The sequence below is a fragment of the Buteo buteo genome, chromosome 18 (assembly GCF_964188355.1).
Source record: "Buteo buteo chromosome 18, bButBut1.hap1.1, whole genome shotgun sequence".
Taxonomy (NCBI): Eukaryota; Metazoa; Chordata; class Aves; order Accipitriformes; family Accipitridae; genus Buteo; species Buteo buteo.
In genome coordinates, this window is record NC_134188.1 from 4,247,758 (window position 1) to 4,269,810 (window position 22,053).

The window sequence follows — 22,053 nt, forward strand, 5'->3', positions numbered from 1 at the left end:
GCAGCCCCCCCAAAGGAGGTTCTTGCCATCAGGTCTCCGGCATTTCAGGATGAGCCCTCTGCCACGTCCAGGAGACCGAGTGCCAAGCACGCGGCGTGGGGTTGCACGCGAGGGGTGCAAGCTGAGCTGTGTGGCCGCTTGCCTCTTTTTTGGGGAAGGGAGCAGTGGACTGTCTCCGTGTCAGAAGCAGGCACCGTCTTTGGTAGGGAAAGCTTGAATCAGAACAAGTTTCTGATAGAAACTAGGTCTATTCCTACCATTTGTGGGTTTCTGTAGCCTTTGCTTTCCCCAGGCGAAGAAAATATCATCACCATAGGCAGGTCTTCTGCTTCTCCAGGTGGGAAACCAGAAGTTTTGGGCAGCCGGGGATTTTCCTGGTGCGGGAAATCCCTGCGTGGCAATAATCCAGTGTAATGGGCTCTGTGCCATCCCCGCTGCAGACGCCCAGGAACATTGCTGGGAGTTGCACCCAGTGTGATCTGTTTGCAGATATACCAGTCTCACCGCAGGTATGGAGCAAGGTGTGATGGGAAAGACCTGAGACGGCTCCCAGGGGATCTGCATGCGTTAATTCCCTTGTCATTACGTACCTCTGGGTCCGCTCCAGTCCGCGCGCTGGGGTAGCTGCTAGAGGTCAGCTCAGCTCCTGCAAGAGAAGCGTCTTCATAGACCTTCCCAGCACTGATTTCACTTCCAGAACCAGTTTCTGTAGGGATTTTTTTTTTTTTTCCCCCAAATGGAAGAATATAGCCATTATGCAAAGGTGCCTGGGGGACCTGTTAAGGAGATCTATAGCAGAAGCTAGGGCTGCCTGGCTGGAAAAGAGGGGTCCCATCCCCTCTCCTCACCAGACGCAGGAGCGTAGGAGGTGCTGGTGAATCCTTACCGACACGGAGCAGCCTCGTGCGGAGCGGAGCAGCCCTTACATTGCTGTAAGTGATGTTAGGATCTGGCTTTATCCTTGGGCAACTACAGAATTTGGGGAAGTGGTGGCAGGGAGGAATGATCAGAAAGCTGGCAGAAATTGTGTAATTGGTGTATCAAAGGCCCTTCTTCTCTCTCCCAGTCACATTGTAACAGCACACTATTTTATTCTACGTGTCAGTAAACAACAAAATCATTACTGATAAAACTTGCCTTAAGCAACAAGACACATGTGAACAATAAAGCACTAAGAGCCACATTTTCAAAAGTGTGTGTGCAGAAATGTCTATTGTACAATGTATAAGCAGCATGTGGTCTGGATGTGGCAAGCAGCAACGGGAGAGGAAAAGGGGAACAGATGGAACCTGTACATGAGTGACAAGAGCGGACGTAGGCTCAGATCGAGTTTTGTAGTGTGCAGAGGCTGAGCTTTTGAAAAGCCTTAAATAATAACCACATTTTAAGGAGGACTGCACTAATGGGGTATGCAGATAAATGCGCTGAATGGTGAAACTGCAGAGGACCCAGCAGTGGAGACAGTGATATATACAGAGCATAGGAAAAGTTCGGTCTGACACGCCAGCCACGCGTACAATCAAAGGTGTGCACGTTTTAGAAATGTCAGCCTCCCTGAAACCTCAATGACTTAGCAATAAAACATCAGGAAACGATAAGTCGGGGTCAGAAAGGTCTGAGAATTCCACACAGCTGAAATAAAGATTGAGCAAGAAGAATTAGCATCAAGAAATGAGATTCAGATGTTTAAAGCTGATTGTCTGAACCAAGTTAATATAATGCCCCATGTTTCACTTCAAAACATTTGGATCGTGCAGCTGGGAAGCCCTTCCCATGATTGTGAAATGCAGCAGCTCGCTCTATCTGAGAAGGCTGGGATAGATGTGTCTGCCTGCACACGAGCAGGCTATAAATGATGAATTGGGATTACAGCCTTTACGGTCCCAGTCCAGTTTTACCAGTTCCCTGGGCCACTAGCACAGAAAACAAGCCCGGCAGCAAGGCTGAAGCTCCTACCTTTGCATATTCTGGACTTGCCCTCCCTCTCCATCCACCTCCCCATGGACTGAAAATGCTCGCTCTCTTTTTCCCCGCCTGCGAAGCGCTCTGACAGTCACCATCCCTTGCTTTCTTAATTTCAGCATATTCAAGTGAACACCTATTCAACTCTCCAGCGTTTCCAGAGGAAATTATCCTCTCTCCTTCCCTCCCACCAAGTCTAGTGTTGGAGTGGACGGCTCTCGAAAATTATATTTACAAACCTGCAATGGAATGGGACAATCACATTTTCGCTCCTCTTTGCACATGCACAGAGGAAGCCTTTACCCATGTTAATGCAGTCCCAGCACCACAGCCACCCGTGTGGGACACTGCAAGTCTGCAAAAACTGCACGCTTTCAGTGCTAAGCTTTTTATTCAGGCAAATCTCAGATGGCTTTGTATCAACTTACAGATACACGTGTATTGCATAAGCTCCTTCAGCCTTACAAAGTAATCTGAGAGCCCAAAAGTGCCCACCCGAAAACCACACCTCGTGGGGAATGAGAATCCCACAGGTATGAGGGTTTTGCAGGCTGGCAACTCATTTGGTTCGTAGCTTTGTTAAATTATATTGCTGGTGGGAGCAGCTCTTTCCTGGGACAAGATGACACATTCAGCAGTCCTTGGGTGAGAAACTAATTAACTGGAGAGGAGCGTGGATTCTGTAACAATACTCCCCCGTCCACTATCTGCTCATGGTGACCAGTTCTCGACCGGGGTGATGGTGTACAGAAAAATGAGACAACACAGATATTAACTCTCATATCATAGCTCTTTTCCCCTGCTCTATGTTTTTTCACGGCAGCTGGACACGCGTAACGCTGTTATGGGCCAAAACTCTCTCTGGTACACGTCTAGTGAAGCTAAAGACAAATTGGACACTGTGATTTATGTCGTTAACAAAACAGACCGGGGCGTGTTCTCTCGCCTGTCAGCGAGTGGCACAGCAGAGCTCTCATATAGGGGAAGCTCCCCTCCCACAGCCGCCCCCCAAACAAAAAAGGGTGGCCAGCCCGGAGGAACAGCATCTCCGGGAGGGCTCAGAGGCGAAGGGCAGAGCTGTGCCAGGGGATGCTCCAACCCCAGCCCGAGCCTGTCCCCTCTCCTGGGCCAGATACGGCTGGGAACAAAGTCACTTCGTTCGCGGTATCTGCAGCCCTTGCTGATTTCGGAAGCCTGTGTAAAGTTCAGCGTCTCCTATCACTTGAAGCTGAAGTGCACGGCCTGGGCTTTCCACGCACGCTATGGGAAGTTGGTTGGGGTTTGCTCTGCTGCTGACGGCTTGAAATTTCCATTTGCAGCTCCTTCCTGTTTCCTTTTCAGACATGCATCACACGGACCCAGAGAGGCTGCACAAATTTACCAGAACCGAGAGAAAGAGAGGGCATTGCTTACCGCGATGAAGCTTTAAATGAAGGAGCAGAGGTAGAGCAGGGCAAGCGCTCCCTGATGTCCCGTCAGGTGTGGGTACCCACAGCCTACGGATGATGCAAACCTTGGTGCCGATGGCTGAAGTCCATGTCCACAGCTCCCATCCCTCCCGGGATGCCACCCGGCATACTCAGGCATCAGCACTTAGGGGATGGGAAGCATGCTGGGGCATTTTTTCATTTAAAATTTGCAGCACCAGAGAGAGTTGGGTCATTTACCGCTAATGGAGAAAGGGACTGCATGCGTGCTGGGGTGGCATATATCCCCATGTGGCCCCAGCACGGGAGAAATCACGTGGATATACACCAAACACATCCCTGATATAAACAGGTCTACTCCCACTTCACATGTGGGCCATGTGGGAAGGCAGAACGTGCTGCCTGGAGCCCATACGTGCCCAGAAGCCTCACGGTCCTGAGACGTCCCAGCCATATGGCACCTAACTGTGTCTGGGGACCTCCCAGCCGTATGGTACCCAACCGAACCTGGCAGAGAGCTGGTGGAGCCCATGGCACCGTCCCACCTCGCTGCAGCTACGCACAAGAGCTTTAGTTGTCTCCAGCATCTCCTCTCACCCCACCTCATGGGCACAGAGAGTGAGCGGTGCCGGCCCCATCACAGAGGAGCAGGAGATGAGGAGGGATTTTACACCCCACTTTGCTTTCCCCTTGCCCCCCCATTAGAATGACCCAAATTATGCAGTGACGTCCCTCATCAGCCATAGAAAAGCTCAAAACAGGCAAGTTCCAGGTGGAAATCACCTGAGGAAACAGGCTTGTCTCAATGCTTAGAAGAGCATCCCTGACCGGTTAATTCTCTCCCAGGCCTGTGATTCACTCCCCACTCAGCACTGGCTGACTGTATTTTGGGTGCCTTGGGAGAAGATGTTATTCTTTGCCCGGGTCCAGGAAGACTCTGGTGTGCGTTGGAATGTCTCTGGCTTGTTACAATTAAAATTATTGCTAATTTCATGGGGGAGGCATTTTCATGCACTGGCTTTTTATAGAGGGCTTCAACGGGGTCCACCCAAACCACCAGAGTCACAACACAAAGAAACCAATAAACACCTTGGCATGGTGCTTTCCTTGCCTAAATTTGCATCAAGCCTGTTTACAGCCAGCGGGCCGGGAGAAAAGGGTCATTTATAATATGTGCCGCGGCATTGCTCGCCTGAATTTTCGGAGTCAGCAACTTCGATAGGTTCTTGACGCAGCTTGCAGACACAGTTAAGAATTGTCTCTTCCGCCTACTGCAGGAAGCCGGTCACTCTATCAGAGATCAAAGTTGCTCACACCAACGCAGGAAGGTTATATGCAAGCAAAAAGCAGCTACAAATGCTTGTATTTGGATGCAGGGTTTTGCTGCTCTGCATGTATTCGTCTCTAAATTTGAGCATAAACCGCTTGAATCAATTCAGAAAAAAACCCCTGCTTGCTGCAGCACCACCCAGATTACTCACAGGCTAATCCTCCTGTCGCAGAGACAAGATACTCCGTTATCAAGATGCTTCATATGACTTTGAAAAGATGGGTTTATCAAAAATCGTATTAGAGACTTATTTAGAGAGTGTAATGACATTAAGGGGCTGTGCTTTAAAAAGGCTAAAGAAAAGAGTACGTAACCCGAAATGGGTATATATTGCAGAGAAGTAATTTCCCTCTGTTACACACACAGCATCTGCACAACAGGCAAATGTTTATCAGGAACTGAAGCTCATTGAATCAGTTAATTGTTCCACGGAAATAAACTAAGAGGCAGCTTTTTATACAGCTCAAAGCAATCACAGAGGTAGACGGGACCTTTTCAGAAGTTGTTCCTGAAATCGAGTGTCCCTGGGATAAAACACAGCGAGGAATTACCGTTAAGAAACTTTTGGTCGGCTCTGGCAGTTTTGATGCAAACCTAACTGCTGCTGGAGTCACGTGCCCAGCCGCTGCAGGACTGAAAAAGGGAGAAAAGACAGGCAGGGGAACGCAACCAAGTGTGTCTCCCCTCGCTTCTCCTCTCTCCTCCCCTCCACTACAGGATAGGAAATCTGAGAAAAGACAAATAAACCAGATTTTTAAATTGTTTCAGTGGCTCTAGCGGGCTCTTACACACAAACAGGATTCACGAGCGTTTTGGGTTGATTTCCTTTCATTTCTGGTCTTTCTGCGTCCCTGCTCTGTTCTGGTTTACTATTCTCCAGCTCCCTGTACAAACAGGATCTTTCCTCAACAATGTTCTGCCACATCATCTTCCTTCCTTTGTATACAGGCTGATACTGCGTGTTACACACCACGCGGCTTCCTAAGGCACCTCATTTCTCAATGCTAGCAAAAACAGGAACCAAAAGCAAAGCAGCAATAAAACACTAAATTCTCGCCGTAGTTTAAAATTGAACCCCTGAAAGTTTCCGATTCAAGATGACTTTTCAGTTAACGGATTTTTTCTAGTTTAGTGCTTTGGACGCCGCACTGCAGAATATGTGCAAATGAGGCGCTCGTACTTTTTATCAGATTCAAATGCCTCTCCGGCGAGGTCTGCAACACTGACCCGTGCTTTTCCTCCTTTTTTTTTTTTTTTGGCGTTGAGAAGCGAAGCCAGATGAACAAAGTGCGCATTGCTTCACTGTTCACCTCTTTTCTCCTGTCTTGTAAGGCTTACTGTCTGATTTTTTGCTCCGGGGAGATTAGATAGCACGTCTTCAGGGAGAAGAAAAAAAACCACAGGGCACACTGCACATTGCACAAATGCTCTTGTTATTCTGAGGCCTGAAGAAACAAGGAAGGAAGCTTGAGGCTGGTGGTTTGGCAGGTGTGGGGCCTTTTTTTACACAGACATCTGTTTTAAGTGGTAGCTCTGGGCTCGGGGATGAGCAGGGAATGCCCGTCACCCTCACCCCTTCTCTGGGGGTCCCACCACAAGGGGGTTTGGGCTCCCAAAGAAGCAAAACGTCACCCGCTTGCTCGAGCTGTGCTTCGGGGCTCTGCTCTCTCCTATTTGTGGGGCCGGGCTGCAAAACGAGAGGATTCCTCCCTGCAAACCGGCAACTGGGTAACGCAAACAAAATGGATGGGGTTCGAGTACGAAATGGGTGAACGACAACACGTAGGCGAAGCTCGGCGCGAAGGACCTGATGAAAACGGTTTGGATGCTACCTCGTACACCGCATCGCATTAAACTTTCCTAGTCCCGCTAGGTTGTTTCTAGCGGTTTAGGTAGCGCTGCTAGCGATCCCGTTGCAGTTTTGAATGAACTGCTTCCTCTGGCAGGATGTTACGGCGCGCTCTCCGCTAAGCCTTGCACCGCGTTGGAAGGAATTCATTAGTGCTCGGCGGTTAATTACCTACCGAATAACATATCTGTGGTCCCCACCTTAGAAACAATCTAGAAACTGCAGGTTTTAGGGCTGGATCCTGCTCTGCTAAAACACAGGTGTGGGGAGGAAAGAAAGGGTTTGCATAATATCCTCCCCGGTGGGGATTCTCTGGGGCAAGTAAGTGTTGAGCCACATTGTTATTTTAAATGACACTAAGTTCTTTCTCCTGTAGTTCACTGCCGACTTTAATGAACATTAGCAACTTAATTATCCTTAAGGCTGCTACTCCTCTGTTAGAGATTGCTGAAACTGGTCAGTGAATTCAGAAGTTACTGGGGGGGAAGGGCAGATATGCAGAAAAGGACAGACTGAGACATATGTATACAGCTGTCCATGCGATTTCAGACCCTCATTTCCATAAGAAATCAAGCTGAAGCCATTTCAAGGTGAGGGACTGTGCTTAATCCCTCCCAACACCCTCATTAATACATCCCCAAATGCGTCTCCTTGTCCACCAAGTACCGTTTTAGTCGGGTAGGTGAGGAGCTACAGTTTCTGAGACGGGCTTCACGGGGACCGCTGGGCTTCACGGCTCCTGTGGAGGTTTTAAGCCGCGCTGTGCTGACGTGCCTTCGTTCAGAGCTGAGCACGGGCTGGGAGACACGGTGGGAGAACTCGGCTCCTGTCTTTGCTTCATGTTGCAATGGACAGAATAAAATCTGCTGATGTCCACACCGGGATGGGCAAAATCCTGACAAAATGAAGGGCTAGGCAGCATTTTGACATTCTTGGAACAGGAGACAGAATTTCTGACGTGAAGCATCCTGCTGCCGTGCTTAGCGTTGTCTCTAGAGCCTCCACGCCATTTGTGTTGGTCACCTGTGAGAAGCACCATTGCAGCGCTCACAGAAATCTAATAAACTTTGGAGTTCGACTCAAAAATAAAATTGTTTTGTTCTGAGGATTAAAAGAAAAAATAAGAAAAGGAAGGAAGCCTGATGTTCCAGCTTTGGTATCTTAATTTTCTTTTTCTTTCCCTTTTTCCTATCTGACAAATACCAGCATGACAGCAAACAGAACCTTCCCAGTTCACACGGCGGCACAGCTTAACTGTGCCGGTAAGTGGTGAATCGACGCTTCGCTCTAGCACGGCCCTAAATTGTACCATTAACATGTGGTTATAGTCAGAGAACACATTCGGTAGGAAATGGCACCTTGTTACTTCCCAGATTATCTGCTCCCTATGGGGTAAATATTTTAAACATCATGCAGGGTTTTAGCAGCAACATTCCTATTAAAGTAAATGGGATTTGAGTGCGGGTAAATCCGAGCGCGCAGTGCTGGGACATTATACCTATAAATCTTCCGTGTCTTACGCTCTCTGCTTTATTTGCTGACAAAAGGCAAGTGTTTGCTGCCTTTGTAAGGTTCATAAAGCACAAAGGGAGGGTGTGTGCTCAGCATTGCTTCCTGTAGCACTGGCTGCAGCGACAGTGCGACAGACCGAAGCGGGAAGGACTCGCAGGGATTCCTCAGCTCCGGGGCACAGCCTGCAGCCGTACCAACGGCAGAAATCCAGCTTTTGGGTGCAAGGAGTCCAGTTCACCTCTGCACCGCAGTTACGCGGTGATAAAGCTACTTCTCTAACAGCAACTACCTTTAGCCAGGAAATATTTTAGGCGACAGCTACCTTGCAGGCCCCTTCAAGGTTATTGAACGTGTGTTGGGCAATTTTTCTGTAAATTTTTGTCTTTTGCTTGTACCGATCCCATCACGCTAGTGGTCAGCAAGTGCCCCAGTTTACATTACAGCGAAGGCTGGGAGAGGCCCTTTTCTTAGGACAGCTATCTTAAAACAAATAACCCGAGTTTGAAAAAAATAGCCTGCTCTCCAGTAGACATTTTTCCGTGGCTTAATACGATAAATGTAACCTACATGCGCACGACATGTCAGGCAGCATTCTTTGTTACTTCACTAGATGGCGTGTGGCCATGCCTGGTAGGGGGGAGAGAAGGAAGAAGAATTAATTCGGTGTGCAACTGGCTGTGCTGCACTCCTGGCTTTGGTGCACCTTTAACAACGTGGGTCTATGAGTTAATGTTTCAAGGGTGAGAACTGAATTTCCAGGATCAGGGGTAGGATGGCCAGCTGCAAACAGCTTCATTTGCAAAAAGCTGAAACTTTTGCCTGAAGAATACCCTTAAGTCAGCAGTGGGGCAAGACTTGGGGAAAAGAGGTTTATTAGACCCGTTTACCTCCGAGGCAAAACATGCTTTCAGAGACGTAAGTTCTTCAAATGCGAAACAGACGTGAAGAAGGGCTTATGTGTCTGCAAGGATGTCTGCTTTCTACAACATGGTCAGCTGGTCTAGTAAAAGACCTTATGTCTTCCTATAAATTCTGCCTTGCTTATAGCCTGACACCATCACTGCTGCAACACTACGGAAACAACGTCCAAAACTCCGTGTAGCTCTTCAAACGGCAAGCCATCAGGTTCATTTGTGTTCTCACTTTCCCTGGTGTAAACCACAGCATAGCTGTCCTCTTTTGTTCTTCTATTAACTATTTATGCCTCCCGCTTTGGAGGAGAACAAGACCCAGCTCTGCCCTGAGGCACTTACTCTCCTGGGATAACATTAAATCTCCCTTGCGGGGCATTGGAAGTGCAGGTGCAGTCAGAGTCCACTCCTGTCTTGCTTGGGAAAAGGAGCATTAACTCTTCAAGGTCTCCGACACGAATTGCAGAAGTACCTGGGTCCATTAGAGACGTTCCCGTGCAGAAGTACCTGGGTCCATTAGGGACGTTCCCGAGCACGCACCCCAACAGCGATGCTTGCCGCGGCGAGGTTTGGAGGGGTTGGGTGGCCGGCCGGCGGCGAGCGAGCCGTCTCCTTCGGCAGCTCAGCTTGGGGGCTGCCGCCAACGTCCAGTGTCACAACTTGGCCGAAGCTGACCCCCAGCTGAGCTCCTGCCAAAAAGCGGCTCTCTCCCCGCTGCTGACACTTGCGCTCCTTTGGCTGTCGGGTCAGCGGCGGCGGCGGGGACTGATTGGCCTCGGTAAAATCCACCCCTCCTTTATTTTATTTTTTATTTTTTTTTTTTTTTCCCCTCCCTTTTGGTAGGGTTAATTTTCAGTCGGCTCAGTTTGCTGAATTGGCGGGCCGGGTGGATGCTGGGGCTGGCACAAGGAGACGGTGGGGGGAGTGGATGGAAAAAGTGGAAAACTGACCTTCCTGACGGCAGCGTGGACTCAGCTGGCAGGAGTCCGTGAGGGCTGTGCACCCACGGTGGGTTTCTGCGGTACCCCGCAAAACTCCCCAAATGCCGCGGAGGGGGGTCGGGGCAGGCAACTGCCTTGGGATGGGATGCAAACATTCCTCTGCTCCTTTGAAGACAGAGAAAAGGGGTTTAACAACCATCTGTTAAAGAACGGTGCCACAAGGAAAACACATCTGATATACATGTAGAAGTGAGGGGTTTTCCTGTGGTATTTAGGCCTAAGGTGTTTGCTATTTTACCATCCAGCTATGCACCCAACCTTCAGATGAGTTCAGTGCAACGCACGCACTAGATTTAACACCTGCTACCCCACGGTTAAAGCTACAACGGCAGCGTATACCCTGCCTGTATCGGCCACCAGTGCCACAACGTGGGCAACGAAAGGGACGAAATGATGCCCAAAATCAAGCGGCTTTCCTTGTCGTTTACGGCTGATGGCTGTTTCTGACGGGCGAGCGTATTTGTGGTGGGTGCCTGGCTTGGGGGAGGGAGGCTGGTGAGGTGCCAGTGCTGCAGCTGCATGGGGAGCTGTGGAGAAAGGGACCTAGCGCTCACACTGTGATATGGGAAAACGGGGGCAAACACTGGCAGCCGGTTGAACGAGAGGCCCCCCGGCATTCCCTGAAGCGAGAGCTCGTTCCTCCCTTGTGCGTCAGGTTTGCGCGGCCGCTGTAAGATGAAGCTACACAGTAAGACAAGTTTTGCCGGGGTTAACCCACAGCAGCCTCTCCACTAACCTTCCCCTGAAGCAAAGGAGGATTACAGACACGATGTTAATGGGAGAGGAAAATCCGGGTCATAGGATGGCTTATAATCAGTTCTGTAGGAGAGGCAGGTCGGTACCTAACTCTCTTATTATGTATTTCCATGAAATGCACCTTCATGTCTTTGATCAGCTCACTCAGCTCCCTTGGCCTCCCAGTGCAGTTGTCTCAGCTAACTCGTTTGGTTCCCATTTCCCCACGCCGTCACTCAAATTTACAAAGTTGAAACATCTGGATGAACCCAGAAAAAGCTGCAAGTGACGTCCTTACTGTATCTATTCCCAATAGCCCATGCTTTGAAAATCACCGTACATACAACACTTCTCTGCACCTAGCCACCGGTTTCCCCTCAGCCCAGGCTCCTGGTTCTGGGTCCTACTCTGCTGTTCTTTTGCTCGGTCGCTATTGGGCTCCCAGGGTTTAAACCTATCTTACTGTCAGTATTATTTTGTTTGAATTCCAAAATTGTTCATACACTTCTCTCCCTCTAGTAAACTTACAGCAATGAGTAAAGATGCCATTAAGAAAGAACTGTTTGGGCTATAGAGAAATGCTGCCAACTACTGTAACAGGAAAACATTACAGCTCCCTTTTGCCCCAAAATAACATTTTCTTGCTGTGGGTAAATAGCTATTCCCGTTCTTCTGGGAGCAATAATCACAGCCCTCTCTTTCTGCAAAGGGAGCGTGCAGTTCTCTGTCCCAGAGAGAAGCTCATTTCCACAAGGCATGTCCAGACGGCATCGGCCTCTGCCCAGGAATGGGGGGAGCAGAGGATGAGGAGACCGGCAGAGAGGAAGCCGAGAGAGATGCTCTGAGGAAGTCGCTCCTGCAAGAGGATCGCATGACAGAAGCCAAAAAAGCATTCCCCACCGGAATGGCACTCCAAGGGCTTCGTCCGGGCTCCTCTCTGCCTGGGAAGGGATCTTACTTGGTTTCTTCTCCCTCTGCTCCGTGCCCTGGAACCTGTAATTCTGGAAGCGAGCCTGTCCATTGAGATGTCCGCAGTGTCTGGGGATCCAGAGACCTGGGCTGTGTTTCACGCGGTGCCGCCTCATTTCTGCATCTTGAGGCAAGTCCCCTTGCCTCTGCCATCTCCTTTCCGAGGTTTATTGCATCTGCTGCTCAGGAATGTCACGGGGCCCTGGGACATTCACTCACCGTGTTTTCAGAGCACCTAGCAAACAACAGGTTCATTTGAGCTGGGGTTTCCAGGTACAAACTAAAATAACTGTAAAACAAGGAAAGTAACGCCGTTTATCAAACTCAGTTATACCATGAAGAGCAGACAAATGGATACCATAATCAGAAGTTAGTCCTCCAGCTACAGTCTGGTTTTAGTTTGTGTGAGTTTTGCCCACAGGACCCCTTTCCTCCCCAAAATGCACAGGTCTTGATCTTCCTGACCTTATTAAGGTGCCAGTCTGTAGTAATTTCAAAGCAGCTACTCGAGTTCCATTCGTATCAATCTACTTTGAAATGAACGTCGGCCTTATTAGGCTTTACCTTGCTTCCAGTCCCCTGTTCATCAGCTAAGGGCTGGCTGAGATAACACCTGAGAAACAACGCTGGTGCTTAGAGCAAAAAATCAGGACAAGTGAATCCAATCCCAGCTCTGCCACCGACAAGAGACGAATCCCTGCCCCTTTTGTTTTGCATTTTCCTACCTGTAATGGGAGTAATACTAATACCTCTTATGGCAGAGGCACGACTGCTACTTCAGTTTGTAGAACACTTTGAGATGGTCAAAGCACATCTCAACAAAAGTACAAAGTGCTTCTGGTGTTTCTAAAGTGCGTGATGCGTGTCCTAAACTAACCCTTGCTAACCTGACACTTTGCACACCTGGTCCCCTCTCACATCTCTACTATAAAATAAGCTGTGTTTTCGGTGAACTATTTATGGAATACGCAACTTTAAAATAATAATTAAAAAAAGCTGCTTGTTTTTAAATCGCTGCATATTGCAGATTTGGGCTAATCTGAAAACACCGAATGTATGGCCACAAGCAGAGTTCATGGAAGACTCTCCAACCTTTCTATAGCTATGCATCATGTTTAGCGCAATATAGCCCAGATCCTTAGTGCTTCTGAAGGCCAAGAAGCTGTGTAAGGTCTTTTGCCAGAAAAACTACTCATAGACCATGACAACAGCATGAGCAAGCGGGTTACATAACTGACGAGCTAGTCACATCTTGGTAGGCATAAAAACATTTATTTTCTTGTCACCTAGCAATACGACAACGGATTATACCTGCTTCTTTCAAGTCTTGCTGCAAAATGTGTTTTGCCTGTGCATGCTCTTCCAGCAACAAAGGCTGAACTGTAGAAGGGCACGTGGCTCTGGATTCCCAGCGTAAGGCCCTGACTCTGAGGCTGCAGATTGCCGCTGTCAGCAACAAAACTCGTTTAAGTTTTAACCTCCCTTCATACCCAGGCTGTGCATTCCCACGTACCGCTGAACCTGACCTCCGCCACGCTCCTTCTCCGCCGCATCACTTTAGCAAAGCAACAGGATCTCCAGCACAAGGCAGGTTAAGCGGTCAAGCCCAGGATGGGTGTATTTGAGCAGGTCCTCAGCACTGTCTCCTCTTCAGCATTATGGGGTGCCGTGCAGCGTGCATTGCTCCTCATCACCGACGCAGCAGCGGCTGGGGAGCGCTTGCACGCCGGTCCTGGGCATAGGGTCTGATTCCCCCTCTCCCACAGACGTGACTGCATTTACACTAGGTCTTTTGGGTGTATAGAAAATGCGTATCACGTTCCTGGCAGACACTGCTGAAGCAGAAAATGCCTCAAACATATATCTGCCCTTGCACCACGCAACGCCAGAGCGACAGTCGTCCGCAGCACACGGAGAGACGCGTGTTCCCTGCTCACCCAGAACTGCTCCGTGTTGTCTGTGCACGTTACAGCTCAGCCTCCCCAGGGAACGCTGTGTTTGCTGTTCCACCCGCACACCAGCCAGCGCTGTGCTTTCTGGTCTATGAATGGCGTATCCAGAAATTGGCTGCTACGCTGGTACGCTTCAGAGAGGATAATGCTGTCCTTCTCCCTGCTGTTTATTGTTTACCAGAGGTGCCTTATTTCTGACAAACAAAAGAGATGGATTCGGGACAATTTAGCAATAATGAGGAGCAGGATGAGCAGGATGGCTTTACAATACGTACGGCGCTGTGTGCAGGGCTCAACAAAGGCCTGCAGTAGTGGGCAGCTTGCTGACGCCAGGCCCTTACACTGCCACATTAATGGTAACAGCAAAAAAACCTTGTTTGCCCTGCAAAACACAGTCAGAGAGCGTAGAAACCTCCAAACTAGCAACAGGACAACCGTATGGGAAGCCTGTGACATTAAATACAGGAAAGGGAAGCCTTGGGACTATGAGAAGGAATTGAGTACGTTCAGCGCAGAACGGGTACTGCTCAGGGGACTATTTAAAAATCATTGACTAGTTTTGCTGACTAGCGTAGCTCTGTCAAAATCAATAGAGACATCAAAAGTTTGTGCAGGTGAAGTTTACTCAGGTACAGAAGAGCAGAGCAAGACTTTCCACTCTGATCCGTCTCCTGGCTCTGCCCCTTGGTGCCGAAATCCTTCGGAGATCTTTTGGGGTTTCTTTTGTCATTTGATGGGTTTGCCTCCGACATACGCAGCCATGTGAGCGGAGCCGTAGGACTGAGGCAGGGCGCAGTCAGGATGCGTGTGGCAGGGTTTCTCTCACCCCAGAGCCGTGACACGCGGCGTGCTCCCTACCTGCAGCGCAGCCCCAGGTTCTCTTGCTCCAGGACCCAGGTGGAGAACCCGGGTGATCTGTCCCTCAGCTGCATTACGCACGCAGAGCTCAGGACCGGGAGCCGCACTGCCCTGCAGATGCCCGAGATACAGCCTGGGCTGCTATAACTCACCACGGCACATAAAGCACCCTGGCATTCCCTCTGCATTCTTCCTTCCCTCCACCAGCCTCCTCCGCTGCCGTTCTGTGGTGTCCCCCATCCCTCTCTCCTTACAGATAGCCGTCCCTCAGCCCCCAAACCCAGCTGGAGCGGCGGTGCGAACAGGGCTGTCAGCATAATGCAGAGAAACGGTGGCAAGAAAGGGAAGAGGCTACAGTAAGGGAAATAGTCTGCACCCTCTAGCCCTCTTGTTACTGTTGGGACGTAAGCTGAAGCGTTTCAGCTAATTCATCCTAGCCCTAGATGCAGGGTGCGTGAAGGCATAGCCTGAACACAGCAGAGAAACCTCTAATATATGGTCCGCACCGGTGCAATGCTAGTTGGGTGGGTAGAGTTCACTGAGCAAATGCAGATGTTGAAACTGTAGGTGTCCGTCTGTGAGTTAGTCACCTTAGGCCACCGCTTTAAGTCAGAGAGAAATAGGCACTTTTGGCATACGGTAGAAATTTACACTCCGTTGAGCTAAATTGTAAGCTCCTGCGGCTCCCCGCTGACAGTACGGGGAGTCAGGCACGACTAGCTCACAGGTAAACGTCTGTACGACACACGTCAGGCGACAGCCGAGATAAACTCGCATTTGGTACGGCTTTGTTTTGACACAGGGATGCTACACGCTGCGGGGCTGCTAGGAGGGGGCTTCGGAGGGTGTCTGGTGGGGGACGCTCTGGCACGCAGCCGCAGAAGCCAGGGAGCCAGATTCAGAGGAGGAACAGAGAGACGCAGTGACAGACACGGCAAAACCCCTTGGGAACGTGGCCGCTGAAGCAACCATGACTTCATTAGACTTGCTCAAGATGCCCTCTAGCCTAGACCTTTCACCTCATTTAATGGTTTCTTGGCCTCAACCCCTTATAATTCTGAAATGAAAAAAAAAAAATCCCTTTTGACTCCTGTTTTCAAGCCAGGGCTGTTTGATTTGGAACACTGCATTGAAGTCTGTGCTACTGATTGATTTCAGGTTTATTATATTTCCCCCTTTGAAACATGCTACAGTAAAAAAAAAAATCTGTACACTTTGTCGTTTTTCATGTACCCCCCCCCCTTTTTTTTTTCAATCTTAGCAAATGCTCAGTCTTTTCCACTTCAATAGCTTGAAATTCTCCCCTGAGAGCCCTAAGCTCTTTAAATATTTTTAGGTTGCCAGATTTCTTATGTTCTCTCTCCAGGAAGCCAATTTTGTTTCTAAGCTCTTGAGAGTAGTCCAGCTACATCTTTTGCGCACTCACTGCATCACAATAAAATGCTGCCTAATTGCTGCCTCAGCTGAGTCCCAAAGGTGCTGGAGTTTGTCTCTAGGCTACAGTTGTGGACAATAAACTCTTCTCAGACTGGAGTTAAGCCTTTTTATTATTTAAATCTGAGTCATGTAAAATTAGTTTACTAGCAAGTAACCCACAAAGATCTAGTATGGAAAGAAACTCCCACGTATTGTTTTCCAACACGATGAGAGAATGATCAGATACAAAGATTTGCAAGCAGCTCGTAATACAAGATGTAATAGAAAGACCAACATTTAATTCAGCCAAAAAGACATGAGAATGTTTCTGTAAGCCTAGGAGTTACTCTCAGACCTCGGCTGTTTGGTGTTCTTTAGCTTCAAATTGAAACTGGCGGTATGAAAACTCTCTTTTTTTCCTCTAGCTTATCCATAACCTGAAATACCTATGAAAGAGGAAAGGCAGCTGTAGATAACAGATGCCAGATGAATAAGAGCTTTCTGTTCTCAGTCAAGCACAACAGCCAGAGGATTCAGTGAGCATTTTGCTACAAAATCATCAAGAATGTACTAAGACTGGGTGGCTGCACCTCAATCAAGCTTGAGAAGACCCCTGCAGCAAGGGACAAATGGACAACACAGGGAGTGAGAATGAACAAATTCTCTTTTTCTCACCAGGACCATATTCAGCCATCCTCAATAGCAGAAGACGACATCCGTACACTGCATACACAGGCATTTTCTCCCTTCATGTTCCTTATTTTAATTTGTATATTTAAGTGCTTATATTTCTGTTGTAAAATATGGCTTCTGATGATAGGGCATACTCCATGGACATTATAGTAGAAAGACTTATTGATCATTTTTGAGACTCTAATTCCTTAAGACAACATTTGTCTTGGGTACATTTGGTGCTGTGTGCCCAAATCCACAGCCTTAATTAGGCAAAAATGAAGCTAGAAGAGACCTCTGGATTTTCCCCAAACGGTTAAGACTGTCCTTTAATTAGAAAAGGTCAGACACGATAGCAGAGACCTGACACAGTCCTTGCGGTGGTGTTGGCAGCGCATTTGCAACCTGGGACGCTCGTGAGGGAGGACAGCACACATCCACATCAGGGCAAGCCGACTCAAACGGCTCTTCATACGGCTCCTTTTGTCAGCACAGAGTGCGTGCGTGACAGGCAGATGGATCCATCTGCAGTAACTGCAAGGAGACTGTTCACCACACACCATCCCCTCACTGCGCAGAGACCCCTCCTGTTGCTGGGGTCTCTCATTCCTCATTTAGATTTGTCTTGATCACTTCTTGAGAAGGTAATGGCAGACACGGCATGGACGGCAGAACCTTCATTACTAATTGTGACGCATAAGAGAGGAAGGATGCACAGGACCGAAGTCGGTTTTGGCAGGCAGCAGTTAGAAAAGCTAGGACGCAATTTCAGCCTTATTCAGATCAATGGGAATTTTGCCACTGATGTCAGTGGGACGAAGACTTTGCTCCACATGTCTGCCTGTAATCTGAGAACATGTATTCTGCAAGTCCTGGAGACTCAGTGAAAACGGGACCCCACAGAGTTCATCTTAAATTCATTGTTTGAAATAAAACTACGTGGATTCTTTGTGCCCTTTTTAGTTATCTGTAAAACAAGTAAGATAATGCTTTGAGTGCTAAACAATACAAGGTGTGTAGGAAGACATAATATCTTTTATTAGGCCAACTGAAATAGTTGGGGAAAAACAGGCAAGCTTTCAGGCTTGTCTGAAATGCTTTGAGATGCTCTGATGAAAGGTGTTCGAGCTGTGCAAGGGATCATTAAATTACATTCTTCCTCTCTCTGGAAATCATTTAGTGATATTTCAAAGGAAAGATGCTGTACAGAAATAACTGATTTCTATTGCAAGTGCTGTCTGGAGCTAAATATCTTCCTTCCTCTCTCTTTATGAACTAATCTAAAGAAAAATATGTTTTAAATTAACATGTTAAGAATACTTTTGTGGTATAATGTATAGTTCTGTTAAATGTTCTGTGTTAAGGGTAACTCACAAGATCCTTAAGCAGATTTCAGTATACACAAACAAAATGGCTGGATTTCTGTTTAATGCAGTGCGGAAATTATGAAAGTATCACTGTAAAGAAATTAGAAAGCATGGAAGGTCTGTGAAAATGGCAAGTGAAAAAAAAAAAAAAGGCAGATAAGAGTAAAAAACTACATTACGCTTGTAAACACTGCCTAACAAGCCCCCACATCTTCACTATTGAGTGTGGGCATCATGCCTCCAAAAGCTGTGAACCAGTTAGTGTCCATAAAAGAGTGACAGAAACAACCAAACACTTAACCCCCTCCTCTTCCCAGTTTACCAGGAAGGACAGAACAAACTGGGAGTGCTCACTTAAAGTTAGCCAGGGGTGACAGACTAACATTACGGTATTGAAACTGTGAGCGCAGCAAGATACATCAGTGCCATCACGGAATCAGAGGACCACTGAGGTTACTGGGGGCCACGAAGGGGTACGTGAGGGAGGTTTAACTGCACATAAATCCTGCTACTACCACTTCACTAGTACTTCAGTCCAGTGCCAAGACACAAAGGATGTCAAGAACAGAGCAAACTGAGGGGGGAATCAAGTGAAAAGCAGTTGCAAAGAAGGATGAAATAAACTGTTGTCTGTGTCTATTAGAACAACAAGCAATGGGGATAAATTGCAGCAAAGGAGATTTACATTAAACCACTAGACAACCGTCCAGGATTAAGGAAAATTATGCTTTGGTATAGACTGCCTAGAGAAATGGTGAAACTTTCATTACTGGAACATGTCACAAAGGGCTAAAATAAACACCATCAAAACTTTCACTGCTGATGATCATTCACTGAAGCTGAGATTAGACTTGGAGATTCATCTGAGAAAGGTTACGATGTATGACCAGGTTTTCCTGGGTGTATTCTCTTTTCCCCCTGGAAATGTTCAAGATTTTCTGTTTGTGTGAGATTTTGAGATGCATTCCTTTGAAAATATTTGTCTAAGACTGGAGGGGCCATTTGTCTTCTGAAGTGCCTGTTCCTCTCTGCTGATCACAGATGCAATCACAGATGACTGGCTTGGTGTGGACACCTACTTATTGAATCTGTGAAGTCAGATGAGACAATTACCATCCTTAATGACAAACTGTGTCCTTTCTAATATATTCCTAGATATAACACTCAAATCTCCATTATTCATTCCAACTATAATTACTTGTTGTGCCCGTATGAGGTGGCACCCATAACATATAATCATAATGTTATTTATTGTCCTGTATTAGTAATTTTGTCACATTATACTTAGATGCCATATGGTGTGATGAAGAATGAAATGAAGGTTTCCTATGCAGTGGATAGAAAGCTTCTAGACAAAAATTAGTATAATCTATTCCACTTTTGCATTCCATTCCATTCCTACTGAAAATATCACTGAAATGTATGGTATCTCAGGAAGGAAAATTTTATTTTTAGATCTAAGAGCCAGCCAAAGCTCTGCTGAGTTGCAGGTAGAGCTACTAACTAGGAATGTAAGTGGCTTTATTTCAGCAGTGTGTATGAAACACTAAGGTGCTTCTGATACATGGCATTAACCACTTCTGTTTGCAAAGTCCGTACACAATTAACGTATGTACTCAGCTAATCTGTACGGATCTATGTGTTTATATTGTACTCATCCTACCACAGGACTAAAACTGGGCACTTAAGACATGCCTACACCCTGTCCTACGCTGAGGTCAAGGGAAAAAGCCTGGGCACCCAGTTGTCCCCTCCGCTTAATTGTTAGGGCTCTCCTCGGGGACCTGTTTAGGTACATCCCATGCATTCCAGATAAGGCACGGATCTTGGGTAGTTCACTCTCGGGATTACCCCCAGATGGCAATAAGGCCAAGAACATTATATTTGGCTCCCTCAGACCCATCTTGCCTTTCAATGCTATTCCCACAGGCTCCGCACTCTTGGAAGTGCGGAGGAGGGACACCACAAGGTGCACATAGGGGATCCAGGGCACAGGGCTACGTGGCGCGGACCGAGCAGTCCGTAGCAGCCCTAAGCAACCTGGGTGTCAGTCAGCATGCACCGCTGAGCCCTGGGATGGAAAACTGCCCCCTCTCTGGTGTGGATACACACTTTGGAGCCACTTGCAAATAATGGCACAGGGAGCCCGCCCCATTTCAGCCAGCACTGCACTGAAGAGCGGTGATGGAGGCAGCTTTCGTGATGTAGAAAGGTGCCAAAGGACTGTCTCCGTAAGAGAGGGATTTTTTTGGTATCTCAGCAAAACAGAAACCCAGAATACAAACAGCAAAGCTGACCAGGAGAAACAGCACAGGATCACCTTCCCCATCTTGAGAAAACTGTAGAATATTATTCTACTGTTCTTTTGGAACATTTTTTTTAATAAACTTTGTTCTTCTTTTGTAACCTGTAATTATGGAAACCCCAACCTTGTATCTTCTTATGCACAAATACCCTCTTCATACATGTATTTCTCCACTGCAAAAGGATGTGAAGAGTTAAGGCTCTGTACTGGTTTGGGCTGGGATAGAGTTAATTTTCTTCACAGTAGCTAGCATGCGGCTGTGTTTTGGATTTGTGCTGGAAACAGTGTTGATAACGCAGGGATGTTCTCCCTACTGCTGAGCAGTGCTCACCCAGAGCCAAGGCCTCTTCTGCTTCTCCCCCCACCCCACCAGGAGCAGGCTGGGGGGGCACAAGGAGTTGGTAGAGACACAGCCAGGACAGCTGACCCCAACTGACCCAGGGGATATTCCAGACCATAGGACGTCATGCTCAGTATATGAAACAGGGGGAAGAAGAAGGAAGGGTGGGCATTCGGAGTGATGGCGTTTGTCTTCCCAAGTCCCCGTTAGGCGTGATGGAGCCCTGCTGTCCTGGAGATGGCTGAACACCTCCCTGCCCATGGGAAGTGGGGAATGAATTCCTGGTTTTGCTTTGCTTGTGTGCGCGGCTTTTGCTTTCCCTATTAAACTGTGTTTATCTCAACCCACAGATTTCTCACTTTCACCCTCCCAATTCTACCCCCATCCCCCTGGGTGGGAAATGAGCTGCGTGGGGCTGAGCTGCCTACTGGGGTTAAACCACGACAGGCTCATTTTGTAACTTCAATATTATAAAAAAATGCATCGAGCATGAAAATTGAACACAACACTTCCCCTCCCCCCCCCCTTTTTTTTTCTTTTAAGTTGATATGAAAAATTATTTCAATGAGGAAACAAACACAAGAAGACAACAGCATATATAGGTTTAGTTTCAGTTTAGCTACAGTTATGCTTCCTTGTGGATTTTAGCTTTTCCTTACTTTGATTCTTCAGGAATGTTTTCATTCTTACTTTTACAGAGAAGGACCAGAAAGAGGTGAGTACTTCATCAAAAAAAAGCAATTAGCCAGGTAGAGCTATGGAAGGTCACAGATAAATACAATTAAACAATTTCTTCACAGGTTATTAAGAAGCCTACCTGATGACTACTGAACTTTAAAAAGCAGCACAGGATGCCATGTAAAAATTAATAACTATTAAAAACTATTAACAGTTCTCTCACCTCATTGGGTTTGTAGCCAGCATTCCTAATACATGCTTGTTTTAAAATAATACTGTTTTAAAACAGGATAGTTCATTCTGTAACAACATGAAACACCTTAACTGTGAGAGACTGGAAAAGTGTCCTAGTGGTGGTCACTAGCGGCACCAAATCTCTCTGAAATGGAATGGCTTTTAATGATCAGAAAATGAAGTTTTAGTCCATCGTGTGCAGCTGAGTGTGAGTGGTTTTAGAGGTTAGTACACATGGCAACTGAACCTAGCTTGTTGTAGTCTGCATTTCTCTATGTACAAGGAGCAGCTGTGTAGCCTGTTGGTGGGATTCAGCTGGCCAAATGCAGGGATCTAATATGAATATCTCATACAGTTCATATGAAGCACCATCTAAAAGGCCAGATTTTCCAATGATTTTGAAAAGAATCTAAGGCAACTAGCTCACGTGCAGATGTCTACACTGTAAACCATTCAAGTTAGGTAAATTGCATCCAGCATGTCTGTTGAAACATTAGCAGCTCTTGGGGGAGAACTTCTTAAGCTACTCAAACTT

General features: G+C 47.4%; 1 protein-coding gene across 1 annotated transcript in view; it reads right to left on the reverse strand.

Moving 5' to 3' along the window:
- Window positions 1-22,053, reverse strand: part of LOC142041636 (uncharacterized) — a 67,111-nt gene that overhangs the window by 37,951 nt on the left and 7,107 nt on the right. Inside the window, exon 2 of the mRNA XM_075050659.1 lies at window positions 591-646. The gene's annotated coding sequence lies outside the window, so the exon portion shown is untranslated. The remainder of the gene's footprint in view (window positions 1-590; window positions 647-22,053) is intronic.